This window comes from Triticum aestivum, chromosome 5A, assembly GCF_018294505.1.
Source record: "Triticum aestivum cultivar Chinese Spring chromosome 5A, IWGSC CS RefSeq v2.1, whole genome shotgun sequence".
Taxonomy (NCBI): domain Eukaryota; kingdom Viridiplantae; phylum Streptophyta; class Magnoliopsida; order Poales; family Poaceae; genus Triticum; species Triticum aestivum.
Genome location: NC_057806.1, coordinates 63,212,519 through 63,226,598, shown reverse-complemented (window position 1 = coordinate 63,226,598; position 14,080 = coordinate 63,212,519). Strand labels below are relative to the sequence as shown.

Here is a 14,080-nt window from a genome sequence, read left to right as displayed (position 1 = left end):
ACTAAAGCACCGGATCCCATCAGAACTCTGAAGGGAAGTCCTTGTGTTGCATTCCCTTATTAATTATTATTATGCGCCTCGTGAGAAACAGAACACATGTGCGCGATATATATTAACACCGTTATCTTATTTTGGATGTTCGCGGTATGCTTTAGCTCGCAGTTCATTACTCATGCATCTAGGGGGAGTTCGGGCCCGAAAAGCATTTTTTGAAAGGGGTGTAAAATATGTGTTGCTGCGATATAGAGGGAGGGGTGGAAACCGTGGTAAACTTGTCTCCGTAGTTGAGCGAGAGAGTAAGTAGTATATGGCATTATCCATTATTAGGCGACGGTTGTAATGGTACTAAGAATGTACAGTCGCCTTTGTAGCGGACCTGGGAGTGGGAAGCATAAGGGATGAAGCCGGGGGTAACTTGTTGGATGCAATCATACCAGCACTAAAGCACCGGATCTCATCAAAACTCTGAAGTTAAGCGTGCTTGGGCGAGAGTAGTACTAGGATGGGTGACCTCCTGGGAAGTCCTCGTGTTGCATTCCCTTTTTAATTATTTTTTCCGCCTCGTGAGAAACAGAACATAACTATTATTTTGCGCCTCGTGAGAAACATAATGCACATGTGCGATATATATTAACCCCATTATCTAATTTTTGTCGTTTGCGATATGTTTTAGCTCACATTTCATTACTCATGCATCTAGGGGAGTTGGGGCACGAAAAAGCTTTCTGAAAGGGGTGTAAAATATGTGTTGCTGCGATATAGAGGGAGGGGAGGATACCGTGGTAAACTCGTCTCCGTAGTTGAGCGAGAGAGTAAGTAGTATATGACATTATCCATTATTAGGGGACGGTTGTAATGGTTGTAAGAATGTATAGTTGTCTTTCTAGCGGACCTGGGAGTGGGAAGCGTAAGGGATGAAGCCGGGGGTAACTTGTTGTTTGCAATTATACCAGCACCAAAGCACTAAAGCATGAGGGAGTCCTGGATTAGGGGGTGTCCAAATGGCCGGACTATACCTTCGACCGGACTCCTGGACTATGAAGGTACAAGATTGAAGACTTCGTCCCGTGTCCGGAAGGGACTTTCCTTGGCGTGGAAGGCAAGCTTGGCGATACGGATATGTAGATCTCCTACCGTTGTAACCGACTCTGTGTAACCCTAGCCCTCTCCGGTGTCTCTACGCCCCTGGCCATCAGGTCAGATTTGGAAGTTTGAACTACACGGCCAACATCCGCGGAGACATGTTCTTCGACGGATTTGAGCCACAGCCGAGCGCGCCGCACTGTCACGATGGGCATGATTTAGCTCTGCCACCGAACAGTGCCCTAGAGGCCGCACCTGTGTCCGCTCCGACTCCTAGCTCGGAGCCGATCACACCAACCGAGGATGGGTGGTTAGACACCGCCTCGGGGGATGCAATTTCTATGGTGATCGAGCCGACCACCAGCCCTATTCTCTGCGAAGCCCGTAACTCCAAGGAGCCGGACTCCTCTCCAGACTCCGATCCCTCCACACCCCGATCGATCGAACCCGATTGGGCGCCGATCATGGAGTTCACCGCCGCGGACATCTTTCAGCACTCGCCCTTCGGCGGTATTCTGAAGTCACTAAAGTATCTCTCTTTGTCAGGAGAGCCCTGGCCGGACTATGGTCGGCAAGGTTGGGATGCGGATGAGGAAGAAATTCAAAGCCCACCCACCACCCACTTTGTAGCCACTATCGATGATTTAACCGACATGCTCGACTTCGACTCCGAAGACATCGACGGTATGGACGCCGATGCAGGAGACGATCAAGAACCAGCGCCTATAGGGCACTGGAAAGCCACCTCGTCGTATGATATATACATGGTGGACACCCCAAAAGAAGGCAATGGCGATGGAACAGCGGAGGATGACCCCTCCAAGAAGCAGCCTAAGCGCCGGCGTCAGCGGCGCCGCTCTAAATCTCGCCAAAACAAAAATGGTGATTCCGGCAAGGGGGATAATAACACCCTGGACAGTGTCGAAGAAAACCACCTCCAGCACACAGGAGGATAGAGAAGCCAGCCCTCATGAGAGAGCGGCAGACAAAGAGGTCGAGGATGATAATTATATGCGTCCCTCCGAAGACGAGGCAAGCCTCGACGACAACGAATTTGTCGTGCCGAAGGATCCCGTCGAACAAGAGCGTTTCAAATGCAGGCTTATGTCCACGGCGAGCTGCCTCAAGAAAAAACAGCAACAACTTAGACCTGATCAAGATTTGCTAGCCGACAGATGGACTGAAGTCCTTGCGGCCGAAGAGTATGAACTCGAACGCCCCTCCAAGAGCTACCCAAAGCGCATGTTGCTACCCCAATTAGAGGAGGAAGCACTTAAATCTACATCACCAGCGAATGATGTGGCCGACCGGCCACCCCGTGGCCGTGACAGAGAGGCCTCTCGGCCCTCCACTCAAGTCGCACCCCAGCGCCGCTCAAAAACTACCAAGGCATGGGAAAATGCGCCAGACCTGCGAGACATATTGGAGGACAAGGCAAGGCAAACAAAATCGATCTACGGATCACGTGGGCGCCCCACAGCACGAGACGGTACTCGTCACACTGGATATAGTAAATCCGGCCGGGCCGAACACAGTAGACAAAGCTCGTTTGAGCTGCGTCGTGATATAGCCCAGTACAGAGGCACCGCACACCCACTATGCTTCACAGATGGAGTAATGGATCATCAAATCCCTGAGGGTTTCAAACTCGTGAACATCGAATCATATGATGGCACAATAGATCCTGCAGTATGGATTGAGGACTATCTCCTTCATATCCACATGGCCCGTGGTGATGTCTTACACGCCATCAAATACCTCCCACTCAAGCTTAAAGGACCAGCTCGGCATTGGCCTAACAGCTTGCCAGCAGAATCAGTTGGTTGTTGGGAGGACCTCGAAGCCGCATTCCTCGACAATTTCCAGGGCACTTATGTGCGACCACCAGACGCCGATGACCTAAGCCACATAATTCAGCAGCCAGAGGAATCAGCCAGACAATTCTGGACACGGTTCCTAACCAAGAAAAATCAAATCGTCGACTGTCCGGATGCAGAGGCCCTAGCAGCCTTCAAGCATAACATCCGCGATGAGTGTCTTGCACGGCACCTAGGACAGGAAAAGCCGAAGTCTATGGCAGCCCTCACGACACTTATGACCCACTTTTGCGCGGGAGAAGACAGCTGGCTAGCTCGCAGCAATAACAACCAAGAGCCCTGGTAATTCAGATACCAAGGACAGCAGTGGCAGGTCACGTCGCAACAAGCAAAAGCGCCGCATTAACAGCGACAATGCTGAGGATATGGCAGTTAATGCCGGATTCAAAGGCTCTAAACCCGGTCAGCGGAAAAAGCCATTCAAAAGAAATACTCCAGGCCCGTCCAGTCTGGACCGAATACTCGACCGCTCATGCCAGATACATGGCACCCGCGAAAAACCAGCCAATCACACCAACAGGGATTGTTGGGTGTTCAAGCAGGCAGGCAAGTTAAATGCTGAAAGCAGAGACAAGGGGCTGCATAGCGATGACGAGGAGGAGCCCTAGCCGCCGAACAACAGTGGACTGAAAGGTTTTCCCCCACAAGTGCGGACGGTGAACATGATATACGAAACTCACGTCCCCAAGAGGGAGCGGAAGCGTGTGCTAAGGGACGTATACGTGATGGAGCCACTCGCCCCAAAGTTCAACCCATGGTCTTCCTGCCCGATCACTTTTGATCGAAGGGACCACCCCACTAGCATCCGTCATGGCGGATTCCTTGCATTGGTTCTAGACCCAATTATTGACGGATTTCACCTCACTAGAGTCCTTATGGATGGCGACAGCAGCCTGAACCTGCTTTATCAGGATACAGTGCGGAAAATGGGCATCGATTCCTCGAGGGTTAAACCCACCAGAACGACCTTTAAAGGCGTCATACCAGGTGTAGAAGGCAACTATACAGGCTCAGTTACACTTGAAGTGGTCTTCGGATCTCCGGATAATTTCTGACGCGAGGAGTTAATCTTCGGCATAGTCCCGTTCCGCAGTGGCTATCACGCACTGCTCGGGCGAACCGCATTTGCCAAATTCAATGCGGTGCCGCACTATGCATACCTCAAGCTCAAGATGCCAGGCCCTCGAGGCATCATCACGGTCAATGGAAACACCGAACGCTCTCTCCGAACGGGGGAGCATACGGCGGCTATCGCAGCGGAAGTATAAAGCAGCCTCTCAAGGCAATTCTCCAGTCCGGCCATTAAACGTCTGGACACCGTCAAGCGCGCCCAGAGTAACCTACAACAAGACTGCCTAGCACGTTCCGAGCAAGCGTAGCAATGCGTCCCCCAACCCTAGCCCTCGTGAACTTGTGAAACCAGTGTTGTGCGTACATAACTACGCTCTAGAAATACCATGGGCGCGGGGGAGGGGCACCATCACGGCACGCTCGAAACGCGGCTTAAACCGCACTAGCGGCTGCCGATTTCTTAATTTTCTCTTATTTTCAGGACTCCATTCTTCGGAAGGCTTGTCCGGTAGTACAATTGCCGCACAAACGATACAACCAGGGAAGCAGAAAGCTACGCCGCACTACGGAACTGTAAGGTGGTCTCTATAACGAGCAGTAAACCTGTTTTGCATAACATTCTGCAGCTCGCCTCTGGAAAGGACATATTTGATAGTCCCATCTTTTGCTTATTGCACTATTTGTATCGTTCTGCTTTGATCGCAGCTTTTTTAAATAAACAATGCATAGCTTCTGTCTATTATTGCATTACCCTTTTTTACGAATAGATGTTCATTAATGACATGTTGCACCCGTACACTTTGGTACGACCAATACGCCAGGGGCTCAAGTACCCCACAATACGGCGTGAGAAGTCCGAACACTTTTACAAGTGCGGCACCCTGAACTTATAGCATTATATGCATCGGCTCCGAATCATGTCTTGGGTCAAATGTTGGGTTTGCCCGGCTCCTATGTTTTGGTACCTTACGTTCCGTTATATCGGCTAAGGTAGCACTAGGAGAACTACTGCGATTGTGCCCCAGTTGAGCTGGGCTAAGCACCTCAGTAGAGAAAGCTAAAACTGACCGTCATGTTGAGGCGAGAGCTGGTCGCTGTTCGAGAGGTTTTCGAGTCCCTAAAGACTTATGCCGCTTAGAGCGAGGAGTCGGCTTTGTCCGGCCTAGGCGTGGATAGCGCCCCGAACTTGGTCTTCTGAACACTAGGGGCTTTGCCGAAATTTAAAATTATAGAATTCTATGGCTAAGTGAGAGTGTTCAAGCACTATAGTCCGATTGCCTTGTTCATTGTGTTGAGCGCCTCCCTTGAAGGACCCAAGAATGGGAAAAAGAGCGCTCATGTTTATCCCGAACACCCCAGCACTCGTGCCATGGGGGCAGAAGCCGACGACTCGCCATCTCTCAAATTTGATAAACGGCCGCACAGAAGGTAATATTTTAAATTCAAAAAGCATTGCTTAGCGCACATGAACAAGTTTTCAGCGCATAGGACAAAACGAGCGAGTTCACTGAAAAATTACATTCATGGAACATTCATCCGCCACAAGGCGGGCACCCTTCAGAATGCCCTCATAATACATCTCTGGCTTGCGATGCTTCTTGCCCGGCGGTGGCCCGTCCTTCACAAGCTTCTCAGCATCCAGCTTTCCCCAGTGCACCTTCGCACGGGCAAGCGCCCTACGGGCACCCTCGATGCATACGGAGCGCTTGATGACTTTGAGCCTTGGACAGGCCTCCACTAGCCACCTCACCAGCCCGAAGTAGCTCCCAGGCATGGCCTCTCCAGGCCACAGCCAGACTATGAGGCCCTTCATGGCCTGTTCGGCCACCTTATGGAGCTCGACCAGCTATTTCAGCTGGATGCTTAAGGGCATCGGGTGTTCGGCCTCAGCATACTGAGACCAGAGCACCTTCTCTGTCGAGCTTCCCTCCTCGGCGCGGTAGAAGGCGGCGGCATCCGACACGCTACGGGGCAAGTCTGTGAATGCTCCTGGAGAGCTCCGGATTCGGGTAAGTGACAAGTAATTCACTTTTACATGCTTGCTTTGCATAAAGAATGCCTTACCCGCCGCTATCTTTTTATTGCCTCAACCTCTTGGAGGGCCTTCTGGGCTTCGGCCTTGGCAGACTTGGCATCTTCAATGGACGCCACGAGCTCAGACTCTTGCGTCTTCGAGTCAAGCTCCAAACTCTCATGTTTTTTCATGAGAGCCTGGAGCTCTTGCCACACCTCGCCAACCTGCGTCTCATGCTTCTCCCGCTCGGTGCGCTCCGTGGCCACCCTCTTTTCGGCCTCGGACAGCGCTTGCTTAAGGGTCGCCACCTCAATTGTGGCCCCTACAATAGCCGCGTTAATCCTGTCACTTTTTGCAATTGCACCTTTCACATATTTCAATAAGGTATTTCTTACCTTCCTTCTCCTCGAGCTGCTGCTTGGCTAGGCCGAGCTCTTGCTCGGACCGCTCGAGTTTCTACTTTAGCGTATCCACCTCCGCAGTCAGTGTGGTGGAGGCCACCAGCGAAGCCTGCATACGCATATTGACTCGATTATGTTAGACTCTTGCGATTATTAGATCCTCTATTCGGCTTTTGTTTCCGAACACCGAACAGAGCATCAAGGGCTACTGTCTATGCGGTAATATTTTTACATATTCTTTACTTACCTCAAAGCCTATTAGAAGGCTGGCACAGGCTTCAGTCAGTCCACTCTTGGCGGACCGAACCTTCTGGATCACCACACTCATGATAGTGCGGTGCTCCTCGTCGATGGAGGCGCCCTTAAGCGTCTCCAGCAAATTGTCCGGTGCCTCCGGTTGGACGGAGGTCACCGGCTCGGTAGGCTTGCTCCTCTTGGAAGTAGGCTGCCTACCGGAGTTCGGAACCATTGAAGGTTCCGGTGCGGTGTCCGGCTCAAGGCCGGACTTGGAGCCCTTGGGGGTTCTATCCCCTTTACGCCTGGAGTCCGGGAGGTTGCCTTGCGGCGCCTCTAGGACCACCTCCTCCTGGCTTGGAACCTATTGACATGCCACCTCGGCGCCGTCCGTAGGGTGGCGGGAGGAAGCCGTCGGAAGCGAATTCACATCCGGCGAGTCCAGGGAGCCGCTCGATGACTCGTCGAGCCCGGCCTTGGGCGGACTGCACAATCATGTTCGACGTAAGGAAAAGTTGTGCAATGGGGGAATACTATGAATCACTCTGGTATCCGGATACTTACGATTTTGCCAGGGGCTTGGCCCTATGCGGACACTCCTCTTCGCCGTTGTTGGCGTTGGTAGAGTAGTCCGGAGGAGGGGTCTTCCCCCTCTTGGACCCTTCAGCCTCCCTGGTTGGGGCGGCCTTCCTTTTCTTCCCTCCCCCCGCTGGGGGGGAGAGGTCTCTTCTTTCTCGTCCTCGTCTTCACGGGAGGAGTGCGCCTTGGAGTCGTCGGATGGTGAATCCGACACCTCCTGGCACCGGGCACTCTTTAGAGTCCCCGTGGCCTTCTTCTTGGCCTTCTTCTCCGGCACCACGTAGGGTGCCGGAACCAGCAGCTTCGCCAAGCGAGCGTCCGCTGGGCCTTCGGGCAAAGGAGCCGGACAGTTGATCTGTCTGGACGTCTCCTGCCAATCCTGTCAAAGGTAAGGGAACTTAGATCCCGCATGGAGTCAAACTATGAAAAACTAATACCCTGTAAAAGGTGAAAACAGCTTAGGGCACGAGCGTGACGCTGCGTGCTGAATCCGCGATCCTCGGTAGCGGATGCGGGGGCCTCGGCGCCCTTGAAAAGCACCTTCCAGGCATCTTCGTACGTCGTGTCGAAGAGCCTGCTCAGAGTTCGGTGCCACACCAGGTCGAACTCCCATAGGTTGAAAGCCCGTTGTTGACACGGGAGGATCCGACGGATGAGCATAACCTGGACTACGTTGACAAGTTTGAGATTCTTGTCCACCAGGGTTTGGACGCATGTTTGGAGTCCGGTCGGCTCTCCTTTTTTACCCCACGACAAGCCCGTCTCTTTCCAGGAGGTGAGCCGCGTAGGGGGTCCGGATCGGAACTCGGGGGCTCCGACCCATTCAGGGTCGCGCGGCTTGGTGATGTAAAACCACCCCGACTGCCACCCCTTTATGGATTCCACAAAGGAGCCCTCGAACCATAGGACGTTGGGCATCTTGCCCACCATGGCGCCTCCGCACTCCGCTTGGGTGCCGCGCACCACCTTCGGCTTGACATTGAAAGTCTTGAGCCATAGGCCGAAATGGGGGCGGATGCGGAAGAAGGCCTCACACACGATGATAAACGCCGAGATGTTGAGGAGAAAATTCGGGGCCAGATCATGGAAATCCAGGCCATAGTAGAACATGAGCCCCCGGACAAATGGGTGGAGAGGGAAGCCCAGTCCGCAGAGGAAATGAGGGAGGAACACCACCCTCTCATGGGGCCTAGGGGTGGGGATGAGCTACCCCTCTTCGGGAAGCCGGTGCGCAATGTCGTTAGACAAGCATCCGTCCGTCCTCAGTTTTTTGATGTGTCCCTTCATGACGGAGGAGACCATCCACTTGCCTCCCGCTCCGGACATGGCTGGAGAAGGTTGAGGTGGGGTGCGTGGACTTGGGCGCTAGAGCTCGAGTACGCGGAAATGGATAGGCAAAGGAGGAAGAAGGCATGGATGAAAAGGTGGATCCTTATCCCCTTATATGGTCGGACGCGACTATGCGCCCCCACCAGCCTGGTAAAACTCGCTTATCTCCCAAGCGATGTAGTCAATGGCGCGGTTGGGTTACCCACACCCGTATTGATGAGAATCCCGGAATAAGGGGACACGATCTCTGCTTTAACAAGACATGCCAAGGAAAACCTCCTCGCTAAACGCGCTGAGGTGGGACAGTAAAACGATTCGAATAAAGACTTGGCCGTGTTGTGATGTCAAGCTACGGAATACGTCAGCAGATTAGATTTGTGTAAATATTATTCTCTCTATGGCAATATGTCGAAACTTATTTTGCAGAGCCGGACACTACCTTTGTGTTCAAAATCTTATATGAAGTACTTGGAGGAGGAACCCGCCTTGAAATGTCGAAGACAATCTACGCGCCAGACTCGTCGTCATTGAAGCCTGGTTCAGGGGCTACTAAGGGCGTCCTGGATTAGGGGTGTCCGGATGGCTGGACTATACCTTCGGCCGGACTCCTGGACTATGAAGATACAAGATTGAAGACTTCGTCCCGTGTTCGGAAGGGACTTTCCTTGGCGTGGAAGGCAAGCTTGGCGATACGGAAATGTAGATCTCCTACCATTGTAACCGACTCTGTGTAACACTAGCCCTCTCCGGTGTCTATATAAACCGGAGAGTTTTAGTCCGTAGGACGAACAACAATCATACCATAGGCTAGCTTCTAGGGTTTAGCCTCTCTGATCTCGTGGTAGATCTACTCTTGTACTACCCGTATCATCAATATTAATCAAGCAGGACGTAGGGTTTTACCTCCATCAAGAGGGCCCGAACCTGGGTAAAACATCGTGTCCCCTGCCTCCCGTTACCATCCGACCTAGACGCACAGTTCGGGACCCCCTACCCGAGATCCGCTGGTTTTGACACCGATAGAGAGAGTAAGTAGTATATGACATTATCCATTATTAGGCGACGGTTGTAATGGTAGTAAGAATGTATAGTCGTCTTTGTAGCGTACTTGGGAGTGGGAAGCGTAAGGGATGAAGCCGGGGGTAACTTGTCGTATGCAATTAAACTAGCACTAAAGCATCGGATCCCATCAGAGCTCTGAAGTTAAGCGTGCTTGGGCAAGAGTAGTACTATGATGGGTGACCTCCTGGGAAGTCCTCGTGTTGCATTCCCTTTTTAATTATTTTTTTGCGCCTCGTGAGAAACAGAAGTAATTATTTTTTGCACCTCATGAGAAATAGAACGCATGTACGCGATATATATTAACCCGGTTATCTTATTTTTGACGGTTGCGATATGTTTTAGCTCGCAACTCATTACTCACGCGTCTAGGGGGAGTTGGGGTGCGAAAAGCGCGTTCTGAAAGGGGTGTAAAATACGTGTTGCTGCGGTATAGAGGGAGGGGTGGAAACCAGGGTAAACTTGACTCCGTAGTTGAGCGAGAGAGTACGTAGTATAGGGCATTATCCATTATTAGGCAACGGTTGTAATGGTAGTAAGAACGCACATCCATCTTTGTAGCGGACCTAGGAGTGGGAAGCATAAGGGATGTAGCTGGGGGTAACATGTCTGATGCGATCATACCAGCACTAAAGCACCGGATCCCATCAGAACTCTGAAGGAAGTCCTTGTGTTGCATTCCTTTTTTAATTATTATTATGGGCCTCGTGAGAAACATAACGCACGTGCGCGATATATATTAACACCGTTATCTTACTTTGGACATTTGCGACATGTTTTAGCTCGCAGTTCATTACTCACGCATCTAGGGGGAGTTGGGGCACGAAAAGTGCTTTCTGAAACGGGTGTAAAATATGTGTTGCTGCGATATAGAGGGAGGGGAGGATACCGTGGTAAATTCGTCTCCGTAGTCGAGCGAGAGAGTAAGTAGTATATGGCATTATCCATTATTAGGCGACAGTTGTAATGGTAGTAAGAATATACATCCGTCTTTGTAGAGGACCTGGGAGTGGGAAGCAGACGGGATGAAGCCGGCGGTAACTTGTCGGATGCAATCATACCAGCACTAAAGCACTGGCTCCCATCAGAACTCTGAAGTTAAGTGTGCTTGGGAGAGAGTAGTACTAGGATGGGTGACATCCTAGGAAGTCCTCGTGTTGCATTCGCTTTTCAATTATAATTTTGCACCTTGTGAGACACAGAACATAATCATTTTTTTGTGCCTCATGAGAAACAGAATGCACGTGCGTGATATATATTAACCGCGTTATCTTATTTTTGACGTTTGCGATATGTTTTTAGCTCGCAGCTCATTATTCATGTGTCTAGGGGTAGTTATGGTGCGAAAAGCGTGTTCTGAAAGGGGTGTAAAATATGTGTTGCTGCGGTATAGAGGGAGGGGTGAAACTGTGGTAAACTTGTCTCCATAGTTGAGCGAGATAGTAAGTAGTATAGGGCATTAGGCAACGGTTGTAATGGTAGTAAGAATGTACAACCATCTTTGTAGAGGACCTGGGAGTGGGAAGCATAAGGGATGAAGCCGGGGGTAACATGTCGGATGCGATCAGAACTCTGAATGGAAGTCCTTGTGTTGCATTCCTTTTTTAAATATTATGATGCGCCTCGTGAGAAACAGAATGCATGTGAGCGATATATATTAACACCGTTATCTTATTTTGGACGTTCGCGATATGTTTTAGCTCGTAGTTCATTACTCACGCATCTAGGAGCAGTTGGAGCGTGAAAAGCCCTTTCTAAAAGGGGTGTAAAATATGTGTTGCTGCGATATAGAGGGAGGGGTGGAAACCGTGGTAAACTCGTCTCCATAGTTGAGCGAGAGATTAAGTAGTATATGGCATTATCCATTATTAGGCGGCGGTCGTAATGGTAGTAAGAATGTCCAATCGTCTTTGTAGCGGACCTGGGAGTGGGAAGCATAAGGGATGAAGCCAGGGGTAACTTGTCGGATGCAATCATACCAGCAGTAAAGCATCGAATCCCATCAGGACTCTGAAGTTACGCGTGCTTGGGCGAGAGTAGTACTAGGATGGGTGACATCCTGGGAAGTCCTCGTGTTGCATTCCCTTTTTCATTATTTTTTTGCGCCTCCTGAGAAACAGAACACACGTGCACGATATATATTAACCCCGTTATCTTATTTTTGACGTTTGCGATTTGTTTTAGCTCACAGCTCATTAGTCATGCGTCTAGGGGAGTTGGGGCGTGAAAAGCGCATTCCAAAAGGGGTGTAAAATACGTGTTGCCGCGGTATAGAGGGAGGGGTGGAAACCGTGGTAAACTCATCTCCGTAATTCAGCGAGAGAGTAAGTAGTATAGGGCATTATCCATTATTAGGCAACGGTTGTAATGTTAGTAAGAATGTACAGCCGTCTTTGTAGCGGACCTGGGAGTGGGAAGCATAAGGGATGAAGCCGGGGGTAACATGTTGAATGCGATCATACCAGCACCAAAGCATCGAATCCCTCAGAACTCCAAAGTTAAGCGTGCTTGGACGGGAGTAGTACTATGATGGGTGACCTCCGGGGAAGTGCTCGTGTGGCATTCCCTTTTTAATTAATTTCTTGTGCCTCGTGAGAAACAGAACGTACATGCACGATATATAATAACCCCGTTATCTTTTTTTGACATTTGTGATATGTTTTAGCTCACAGCTAATTACTGACGCATCTAGGGGGAGTTGGGGCGCGAAAAGCACGTTCTTAAAGGGGTGTAAAATAAGTGTTGTTCCGGTATAGAGGGAGGGGTGGAAATCGTGGTAAACTCGTCTCCGTAGTTAAGCGAGAGAGCAAGTAGTATAGGGCATTATCCATTGTTAGGCAATGATTGTAATGGTTGTAAGAATGTACAACCGTCTTTGTAGCGGACTTGGGAGAGTGAAGCATAAGGGATGAAGCCGGGGGTAACATGTCGGATGCGATCATACTAGCACTAAAGCACCGAATCCCATCAAAACTTTGAAGTTAAGCGTGCTTGGGCAAGAGTAGTAGTATGATGGGTGACCTCCTGGGAAGTCCTCGTGTTGCATTCCTTGTTTAATTATTTTTTTGTGCCTCGTGACAAACAGAACGAACATGCGTGATATATATTACCCCGTTATCTTATTTTTGACATTTGCGATATGTTTTAGCTTGCAGCTCATTACTCATGCGTTGCTGTTGTATAGAGGGAGGGGTGGAAACCATGGTAAACTGGTTTCCGTAGTTGAGCGAGAGAATAAGTAGTAAAGGGCATTATCCATTATTAGGCAACAATTGTAATGGTAGTAAGAATGTACTACCATCTTTGTAGCCAGGGGTAACATGTCGGATACGATCATACCGGCACTAAAGCACCGGATCCCATCAGAACTCTGAAGAGAAGTCCTCGTGTTGCATGTTCTTATTAATTATTTTTTGCGCCTCATGAGAAACAGACCGCACGTGTGCGATATATATTAACCCCGTTATCTTATTTTTTACATTTGCGATATGTTTTAGCTCGCAGCTCATTAATCGTGGGTCTAGGGGAGCTGGGACGCGAAAAGCGCATTCTGAAATGGGTGTAAAATACGTGTTGCCATGGTATAGAGGGAGGGGCTGAAACCATGGTAAACTCGTCTCCGTAGTTCAGCGAGCAAGTAGTATAGGGCATTATCCATTATTAGGCAACAGTTGTCATGTTAGTAAAAATGTACATCCGTCTTTGTAGCGGACCTGGGAGTAGGAAGCATAAGGGATGAAGCCCGGGTAACATGTTGGATGCGATCATACCCGCACTAAAGCATCGGATCCCATCAGAACTCCAAAGTTAAGCGTGCTTGGACGAGAGTAGTACTAGGATGGGTGACATCCTAGGAAGTCCTCGTGTTGCATTGCCTTTTTAATTAATTTCCTGTGCCTCGTGAGAAACAGAACACACATGCACAATATATATTAACCCCGTTATCTTATTTTTGACATTTGCGATATGTTTTAACTCACAGCTCATTACTCATGCGTCTATGGGGAGTTGGGGCGCGAAAAGCACGTTCTGAAAGGGGTGTAAAATAAGTGTTGCTGCGGTATAGAGGGAGGGGTGGAAACCATGGTAAACTCATCTCTGCAGTTGAGTGAGAGAGTAAGTAGTATAGGCATTATCCATTGTTAGGAAACGGTTCTAAAGTTGTAAGAATGTACATCCGTCTTTGTAGAAGATCTGGGAGTGGGAAGCATAAGCGATGAAGCCAGGGGTAACATGTCAGATGCGATCATACCAGCACTGAATTACTGGATCCCATCAGAACTCCGAAGTTAGTGTTCTTGGGCGAGAGTAGTACTAGGACGGGTGACCTCCTAGGAAGTCCTCGTGTGTTGCATTCCCTTTTTAATTATTATTTTTCACCTCATGAGAAACAGAATGCACGTACGCGATATATATTAACCCCGTTATCTTAT

The 14,080-nt window shown here is 49.9% G+C and overlaps 6 non-coding genes and 2 pseudogenes across 6 annotated transcripts; all 8 read left to right on the top strand.

Annotated features, from left to right (window-relative positions):
• The first annotated feature begins 420 nt into the window (after positions 1-420).
• On the top strand, positions 421-539 carry LOC123108695 (5S ribosomal RNA). The gene has a single exon (XR_006452021.1). It is a non-coding gene; the product is annotated as a 5S ribosomal RNA (ribosomal RNA).
• Positions 540-9,740: 9,201 nt separating this feature from the next.
• Positions 9,741-9,859, top strand: LOC123108964 (5S ribosomal RNA). The gene has a single exon (XR_006452307.1). It is a non-coding gene; the product is annotated as a 5S ribosomal RNA (ribosomal RNA).
• Positions 9,860-10,694: 835 nt separating this feature from the next.
• Positions 10,695-10,813, top strand: LOC123109023 (5S ribosomal RNA). The gene has a single exon (XR_006452362.1). It is a non-coding gene; the product is annotated as a 5S ribosomal RNA (ribosomal RNA).
• Positions 10,814-11,612: 799 nt separating this feature from the next.
• Positions 11,613-11,731, top strand: LOC123109025 (5S ribosomal RNA). Its single transcript, XR_006452364.1, has one exon. It is a non-coding gene; the product is annotated as a 5S ribosomal RNA (ribosomal RNA).
• Positions 11,732-12,095: 364 nt separating this feature from the next.
• LOC123109039 (uncharacterized) lies at positions 12,096-12,213 on the top strand (annotated as a pseudogene).
• A 364-nt stretch (positions 12,214-12,577) lies between these two features.
• Positions 12,578-12,696, top strand: LOC123108941 (5S ribosomal RNA). The gene has a single exon (XR_006452285.1). It is a non-coding gene; the product is annotated as a 5S ribosomal RNA (ribosomal RNA).
• Positions 12,697-13,403: 707 nt separating this feature from the next.
• On the top strand, positions 13,404-13,522 carry LOC123108981 (5S ribosomal RNA). Its single transcript, XR_006452323.1, has one exon. It is a non-coding gene; the product is annotated as a 5S ribosomal RNA (ribosomal RNA).
• A 363-nt stretch (positions 13,523-13,885) lies between these two features.
• On the top strand, positions 13,886-14,005 carry LOC123109037 (uncharacterized; annotated as a pseudogene).
• The last annotated feature ends 75 nt before the right edge of the window (positions 14,006-14,080 follow it).